Source organism: Desmodus rotundus, chromosome 2 (genome assembly GCF_022682495.2).
Source record: "Desmodus rotundus isolate HL8 chromosome 2, HLdesRot8A.1, whole genome shotgun sequence".
Taxonomy (NCBI): Eukaryota; Metazoa; Chordata; class Mammalia; order Chiroptera; family Phyllostomidae; genus Desmodus; species Desmodus rotundus.
In genome coordinates, this window is record NC_071388.1 from 47,148,430 (window position 1) to 47,156,528 (window position 8,099).

Genomic DNA, 8,099 nt, shown 5'->3' on the forward strand with positions numbered 1-8,099 from the left:
CGAGGCTGTGACGTCTTTCAGGCAGAAACACGAGGAGATAGGCAATGATTAAGACGTTAGTCTATGACAGATCAAAATCCCAGAGTGCAGGTGATATAAAAAAAAAACTGTATCTTTTACATTCTTAGGCTGTTTATGTAACTTGACTTGGTTCATTTTGCACCTCATTTCCAAACAAATTCAAAGCAAAATGTGGTTTAAAATGCATTATCAGCTATTTACATAAATTGTCCCTGAAGGTGTTTTATCCTGTTTTTTTTTCTTGAAGCTAGAACACTAATCAGCTATGTCATAATTTATTGCCCAAACACTAAGCCTTGATTATTCTGTCAGAATTATAATTAAGACTATTTTAATATCTTTAAAAAACTAACATTCATAGCACTTTAATATTAAAATAAAGAGTATATTTAAAAACTTCCCAAACTCCTTGGCTTTCAGTAATTTATAATAGTCTTTTCCTCAAAATTTGAAACATCAAGTATGGATATAATAAATGAGTACAACTAGTTTCAACCTTAGGATTCAAGGGGGAAAATACTGTAGGTTCATGTGATTTTTTTTCTTTGCCCTTTTCTTAGTATCTAGTGTAGATACCGTGAGCCTGATTGCATTCTTACATTTTCTGAGTTCATAACCATTCAATGCAGAGTTCTAATAAAAATTCTCATAAACTACAAGTAAGAAATCATTTTAGCATACATTTTAATTATCTCTTTAAAACTCCATTTAGAGTTTTTTCTACACAAGGATGACAGGTGAGTTTCATACAGAGTAGAACAAATTGTGAGCCTAGTTTAGCCAAATGAATGTCTCCATTTTTTTTCTTGGAAAGCAGTAATATTCAACGAATTGATACCATTAACAGAGAGTAAATAAGAATCAAATTATGATATTTTCATTGGAATGGGCACATTATTATTTCTCTTTGGTGGTTTTTTAAAAGAGTAATCCAATGGACTAAATCCAAAATTAACAAATGTTCTTGAGGATTCTGTGTTCCTTGGGGAAGGGTTGCCCTGTATGGCTAGCACCCAAACAACGTCACTGGCTCATCAAAGCTAAGTGGGAACTTGGCTATTTTTATAATTGTGCGCACACACAGAGATTTAATTTCCTTTATTACTTTGGTGCTCTTGTTTTATTTTAATATGGGACTGGGGGCAGAGGCTCATGTGAAGTACATTTAATTTGAGATTGACTATACAAATTGGCTTTCGAAAGACAAGATACTGGGGGTGATGTTTTAGAGGATATGTCACAGAGGATAAACTCTTAATATTTCACCTGTGCTGATCTTGCTGAACTGTATGTATAAAATACCATATATATTTTGGGAATGAAGTTAGTCAGAAATTCAGACACTGGAATGTCAGCTGTAAGAAAGAAATTGTGTCCTCCACCTACACAGCTATGTCCCACTCAAGCACAGACAATGTAACTCATTCATAAAGCAGAGTGATGGCCCGTCTCGATTTGGTGTTAATAATCCACATGATTGCAATACCTCCCTAATGAATCGTCCTGTTCCACTCTTGCCCCACTCCAGTGTCTTCTCCACAGCCAAGACAGAGTAACTTTTCTAAAACATTAATTGAGTCAGTCACATCTCTGCGTAACACTTAAAAAAAAATATATTACTCTTGGAATAAAACCCAAACTCCTTTCCTGCCCTTTTGTAATCTGGCCTTTTAATTCGTTACTCTGCTCTTGTTCCATCCTCCCCTTCCTCACTCTGGCCCAGATGCACTATCATTTTTCAATTTCTTAAACCCCCTAAACTCCCCCCTGCCTCAAAGCCATGCACATGCTGTTCCCTCCACCTGGCATGTTCTTCCCCCTCTTCACATGACTCCCTTCTTGTCTCCTAGATCTCAGCTTAACTATCGCTGCTTCAGGAAAAGCTTTCCCAACTATTTAATATAAAGTAAGTTTACCAGCACCACTGTGGCCTTTCCCTCCCATGATTCATAACTTCAGCTTCTTTTCTCCCTTTTTTAATGGCATTTAACACACTTACATAATTTTATTTGTTTGTTTGTTTGATCTCCTTTCCTGAGTTCTGATGGGGCTTAACATGTGATGTAAAAAATTATAACTACGCAATTATAGCTTTAGCTTCATTCTATTTACCCACCTTAGTTAGAGATAAGATTTATCAAGATACCAATTCATAGAATTGCTCCAGAACAGCACCCAGTACATAGCAGAGCCCCAATTCCATAGTAAGTTCTTCCTATCACCTTCTGAGATGCTCCATAGATCCCCATGCTTTCTTTCCCATATCGATAAATCAGACTTACTCAGCTACAGGTGTAGCTGGTTGACTGTAGCTGAAGGGTGTTGACAGACTTTTTCACCTCCTTCAGCTAGCATTAGGTGTAAAGTAGAGGAGGGTGCTGATATAACTGTTGTAGGTGGCAGGGATTCTGAATTACCTGCTCTTGAAGCTGACCAAGCTCTGGTCCTGCTTTGGCCCAATTTGGGCATACTATTTTCATCTTATGCTTAACTGATGCTGGACTGACTTAATAATTTGGAAGAACTAAAATAATCCAACAAATGACATGGTCATTTAGTGCCCCATGGCCAAGTTTTCTGCTGCTACCAGGACCCAGTAACACACCAGGAGCTGTTTTACCCAAAGATATATTACTTTGTCCCCTGTGGATGAGGTTAACTTACTCCAGAATAGCAGGGTCTGCACTGTGATTTCCCCACTGTGGCTTGCCAGAAGCTCCATGCTGTATCTTTTTCTACCAGACACCTTGAGTCTCCCCTGCCACCCAGTACATGAGCCAAAGCACTATTCCTAGGAATGGAATGTGTTTCTTTCAGGACCCAAAGAGAACTATGTATCTCTTTGCTTTCATCTTCGTGTTAGGGGATACAAAATGCAGCATTTTTTTTTTCCTTTGGAAAGCAATACTGACAAACTCCTGACTACTGGATTCCTGAAGACTTCCCTGAAGGGTCAGGAATCTAAATTCCGTCAGGGTTTGTTCCTCATCCTCTGGAGCACATGTCTCTTACCAAGGCCTCCAGAAGGCTATCTCTTGTTTGTCCTGCCTGATCAATGGGTAATTGATATAATGCTTCAGTGTGATATTCTATGGGTGGAAAAGGCAGCCCACATATCTTTAGTGTACAATTTGACAAAGAGCAGGAGAGTTAAAACAGTCCTGAAACAAAACTACAAATATGTTTGCATATCTCACACAAATGTAAACTATTTATGATTCTCCTTTATAATCAGAATAGACAAGGATGCACTTGCCAAATGAATGAGTACATATCATGTACCTACCTGAGACCTTGTTAATCTGTTCTAGCAAAGCAGGACAGCATCTCTAGCATAGCAGTTGCAATAAGAGATATGACTGAGCTTTCCAGAGCCTACACTCTGTCTCCAACATCCATCTGAGTTCTTCGGGGGTCACATTGAGAAATGAAACAGTGTCCCCCCTGCACCTCAGGGTCCATATTCTTTGGCTAAATGATGGCACTAATCATCATGCTTCCTGGAACGTGATATTACTTTTTATTTATTCGCTTGGCCAAGTGAGTAGAGGGCAGTTTCAGAGGTTTCTGCTTGACCTTTCCCACTTTCATTGCTTTTAACCTGGATTCCATTTATTACTTGATCATGTTGAGCTTCCACTTTAACAGGAAATGATGATTACACTTAAGGTCAATGTAAACTCAGATGCTCGTTACCTAGTTAAAGTCACCCAAATCAATAGCTATAGCAAAGACTGCTATGTTGTTTGTGAGGTCCAGTATAAATAACAACGTGAGGCTACTTATTTAAAATGATTAAGAAATCAAGATGCCAACAATACAACACTAAACCAAGTGAGTAGACCTTCTAAATAAAGAACTCAGTGCACATCCCTGAAATTGGCCTTGTGTCTCTTTAGAAAAGCCTGAAGAAATCACCAGGGTATACTTGCCATAGTGTTACAGGTTACTTTTTCCTAGGGATCCTGTTACCTCTTCAGTCAAAGGATTCTAGATCTAAAAAGTAATTCAGATCAAAAAATTAAGCAAGGGGTTGTGACTTCATGTTGGGTGGCTCCCTTTAGCCATCTAGTCTCCATTGTTGCTTTTTCTGCTGTAGATCTAAGTAGAATCCTTCTTGGCTTCCTATTTATACCCCTTGGTTTTCCATGTTCTTTTGACCAACTTCTTGCAGGTCAAGCCATCTTGGTTGCACCTCTGACATTACTAGTCATTATGGTAATTATGACCTTCTGACATCTGGCTTCTATTACTTTGTGGATAGATGAGCATTATTACCATTGATGTTAATGAGCCCAACTCTGTGACTATCTCTTCTACTGCCTTCCCTGGGCTGCAAAAGAGAACCAGAAATGAACTTCTTAGTGATGCTGCTAAGCTTTTCCCCAGTACATTTCTGATAGCCTTGGATAGTCATATGTCTTCTTTGCTACCCATGTAACATTTCCCCTGGCAGATTTTCTGGCTTCACATCATAGAGCTATCCTTAAATGCCCATTTCCCTTAGCCTCTTCATAACTTAACTACCATCTGTCTCAAAAAACTTGTAATTTCTCTTCACTCAGCATTGTTCCTGAATGTTTTTATCATAAATGGGTGCTGTACCTTATCAGATGCTTTTTCAGCATATTGATGATTATGTGTTTTTTTTTTTAATTTTTTTATTGTTATTCAGTTACAATTGTCTGCATTTTCTCCCTATCCCTCCACCCCACCCCAGCCAATCCCACCTCCCTCCCTCACCTCTACCCTCCCCCTTGATTTTGTCCTTGTGTCCTTCATAGTAGCTCCTGTAGACCCCTCTTCCCACTATCCCCTCCCCACTCCCCTCTGGCTATTGTTACATCATTCTCAATTTCAATGTCTCTGGTTATATTTTGTTTGCTTTTTTCTTTTGTTGATTATGTTCCAGTTAAAGGTGAGATCATATGGTATTTGTCCCTCACCACCTGGCTTGTTTCACTTAGCATAACGCTCTCCAGTTCCATCCATACCATTGCAAAGGGTATAAACTCCTTCCTTCTCTCTGCTGCATAGAATTCCATTGTGTAAATATACCATAGTTTTTTTATCTACTCATTTGCTGATGGGCACTTAGGTTGCTTCCAGTACTTCGCTATTACAAATTGTGCTTCTTTGAACATTGGGGTGCATAGGTTCTTTTGGATTGGTGTTTCAGGATTGGTGTTTCTTAGGGTATAATCCCAGCAGTGGAATTGTGTTTTTTGTCTTTCATATTGTTTATGTGGTATATTACATATGTTGATTTGCTTACATTGTACCATCCTTTCATTCCCCAGAATGAATCCCACTTGATCATAGCATATGACCTTTTTAATGTATTGCTAGATCTGGTTTGCTAATTTTTTTTGAGGATTTTAACGTCTATGTTCATCAGTGTTATTGGCCTGTAGTTTTCTTTCTGTGTTGTGTCTTTGTCTAGTTTTGGAATTAGGATAATACTGGCCTTATAAAAAGAGTTTGGGAGTCTTCCTTCTTGGATTTTTTGGAATAGTTTGAGAAGGTTTGGGGTTAGCTCTTCTCTAAATGTTTGGTAAAATTCTCCTGTGAATTCGCCTGGCCCAAGGCTTTTGTGTGACAGGAGATTTTTGATTACTGCTTCAATTTCACTACCTGACATTGGTCTATTCAGGCTTTCTGCTTCTTCTTGACTCATTTTTGGAGGATTATATTTTTCTAGAAATTTGTCCAATTCACTCAGGTTTTCAAATTTCTTGGCATATAGTTATTCATAGTAATTTCTTACCATCCTTTGTATTTCTGTGGTATTGGTTGTAATTTCACCTCTTTTGTTTCTAATTTTATTTATTTGGGTCATCTTCCTTTTATTCTTGATGAGTGTGGTCAAAGGCTGGTTAAATTTGTTTAACTTTTCAAAGAACAAGCCCCTGGACTTATTGATCCTTTGACCTTTTCTTTTAGTCTCTATATCATTGAATTGTGCTGTGACCTTGATTATTTCCTTCTTTCTACTCACTCTGGGCTTTGTTTGTTGTTGTTCATCCAATTCTTGTAGATGTAGGGTTAGGTTGTTTATTTGAAATGTTTCTGTTTTTTAGGTTGGCCTGTATTGCTATGAACTTCCCTCTCAGGACTGTCTTCACTGTGTCCCATAGGTTTGGGGTTGTTGTGTGTTCATCTTTATTTCCAGAAACTTTTTGATTTCTTCCTTGATCTCATTGGTTACTGATTCATTATTTAATAGCATGTTATTCAGTCTCCATGCATTTGACTGTTTTTGAGGTTTTTTTCCTTGAGGTTGATTTCTAGTTTCAAGCCATTGTGGTCCAAGAAAATGCTTGATATGATTTCAGTTTTCTTGAATTTGTTTAGGCTTGTTTAGGACTACATGTCCTATCATGTAGTCTATCTTTGAAAATGTTCCATGTGCATTTGAAAAGAATGTGTAATTTGCTTCTTTGGAATGAAAGATTCTAAACATATCAGTCATGTCCATTTGATCAAATGCGTCATTCAGGTCCACCATATCCTTGTTTGGAAGATCTATCCATTGTCGACAGTGGAGTGTTAAAATACCCTACTCTAATTGTGTTGCTGTCTATATCTTTCTTGAAGTCCTCCAAGGTTTTTCTTATATATTTGGGTGCTCCTATGTTGGGTGTATATATCTTTACAATTTTATGTCTTCTTGATGGATTCTCCCCTTGAATATTATGAAGGGAAGAATATATTCCCTTGGATATTCCCTTTTGTGTCTCTTTTTATAGCCTTTGTTTTAAACTCTATCTTGTCTGATGTAAGTACTGCTACCTAGGCTTTATTCCCTTGTTCTTTTGCTTGGAACATTTTTTGCAACCCTTCACTTTAGTCTGTGTAGGTCTTTTGTTGTTAGGAGAGTCTCTTGTAGGCAGCATATGTGCTGGTCATGTTTTCTTATCCACTCAGCTACCCTATGTCTTTTGACTATTACCCTATGTCTTAAGGTTATTATTGATAGGTACTTATTCATTGCCATTTTACCCCATTTGTACCTGTGTTCCTCTCTCTCACTCTTTTTCTTCATCTTCTAAAAGCAGACCCTTTAGCATCTCTTGCAGTGCTGGTTTGGAGGAGATGTGTTCTTTGACCCTTCTTTTGTCTGTGAAGCTCCTTATTTCACCTTCCATTTTGATTGAGAGGCTTGTTAGGTAGAGTAGTCTCAGTTGCAGGCCCTTGGTTTTTGTTACTTGGAATAGTTCTTGCCATTTCCTTCTGACTTACAGAGTTTCTGTTGAGAAGTCAGCTGCTAACCCTATCGGGGCTCCCTTGTGTGTCATTTCCTGTTTCTTCCTCACTGACTTTAAGATTCTCTCTTTTTCTGTGAATTTTGTCATTTTAATTATGATGTGTCTTGCAGTGGGCCTCTTTGGGTTCCTCTTGATTGGGACCCTCTGTGCTCCCTGGAGTAGTGTGACTTTTTCTCTCATGAAATTAGGGAAGTTTTCCATCATTACTTTTTCAAACAGGTTTTCTATCCCTTGCTCCTCTTCTCCTTCTGGTATCTTTATTATATGGATATTATTACATTTCATGTTATCCTGCAGTTCCCTTGACACCTCTTCATTCTTTCTGAGTGTTTTTTCCATTTATTGCTCTTTCTGGATGTTTTTTTCTACCTTGTCCTCCAGCTCACTGATTCTATCCTCTGCCTCATCTAGTCTGCTTTTGCTTCCTTCTACTATGTTCTTCAATTCAGAAATTGTATTCTTCACTTCCTCTTGGTTCTTGTTGATTGTTTCTATGTCCTTTTTCATGCTGATATGGTTTGCAGTAAGTTCCTCATAGTTTCCTTGTAGTTTTTCATAATTTCCACTGAGCTCATTAAGCTTACTTATAAGCATTGTTTTGAACTCAATATCTGATAGTTGACTTGCCTCTATTTCATTTAGCACTCTTTCTAAGGATTCCTCTCTTCCTTTTGAATGGAGGTTGTCTTCCCATTATTTGTGAGACTCTTTGCTTGCTTATACTTCTTAAAATGATCTGTTTTGACTCCCTAACTTTGTGGTTTGATCTTCTACGGTAGGAGACCTGTGAGATTCAGTGGTGCGGTCTCC